Below are 1,046 nucleotides of genomic sequence, written 5' to 3'. Positions count from 1 at the left end.
AACTGGTTTAACCGGTTCCATTCCCCAATGGAACTGGTGGAACTGGTTTAACCGGTTCCATTCCCCAATGGAACTGGTGGAACTGGTTTAACCGGTTCCATTCCCCAATGGAGCTGGTGTAACTGGTTTAACTGGTTCCATTCCCCAATGGAACTGGTTCAACCGGTTTATTTCCCTAAGGCAACAGGTTTAACTGGTGTAACTGGTTTAACTGGTTTATCCAGCAAAATCCCTCCCAGTGACAGTGGGGGGGGGGGCAGGAAGGGGGGCGGAGCCTGAGATTCCCCCTCGGATTCCACATCCCCCCTTTCTCCATGGGAAAAGTGAGGGAGGAATTGTTCCCAATTTCCCGACGCCTTCGGCGCCGCCCGACCCCGGAGCCACGCGACAAACAGGATTTCCCCCCTTCCTGCACCCAACCCCCCCCTCCACCCCCGCGGGGAAGGTTTGTTTTGCTTCGCTTTCCCTTTTTTTGGGATCCTCTCCAGGCTCCCCCGGTGTGGTGGTGGCCGGGGGGTCCCGTGGGAAGGGATCCGGGGGGGTCCCGTGGGAAGGGATCCAGGGGATCTCGTGGGAAGGGATCCAGGGGGTTCCATGGGAAGGGAGTCAGGGGATCTCATGGAAAGGGATCCAGGGGGTTCCATGGGAATGGAACCAGGGGATCCCATGGGAAGGGAGCCAAGGGGTCCTGTGGGAAGGGATCCAGGGGGGTCTTGTGGGAAGGGAGTCAGGGGGTCCCATGGGAAGGGAGCCAGGGGGTCCTGTGGGAAGGGATCCGGGGGGGTCTTGTGGGAAGGGAATCAAGGGGAAGGGAGTCAGGGGGTCCTATGGGAAGGGAGCTGAAGGGTCCTGTGGGAAGGGATCCAGGGAGGTCCTGTGGGAAGGGATCCAGGGAGGTCCTGTGGGAAGGGATCCGGGGAGGTCCTGTGGGAAGGGATCCGGGGAGGTCCTGTGGGAAGGGATCCAGGGAGGTCCTGTGGGAAGGGATCCGGGGGGGTCTTGTGGGAAGGGAATCAAGGGGTCCCATGGGAAGGGAGTCAGGGGAT

Source organism: Lepidothrix coronata, unplaced genomic scaffold (genome assembly GCF_001604755.1).
Source record: "Lepidothrix coronata isolate B3197 unplaced genomic scaffold, Lepidothrix_coronata-1.0 Scaffold350, whole genome shotgun sequence".
Lineage (NCBI taxonomy): Eukaryota > Metazoa > Chordata > Aves > Passeriformes > Pipridae > Lepidothrix > Lepidothrix coronata.
Note: the sequence above shows the minus strand (reverse complement) of the source record.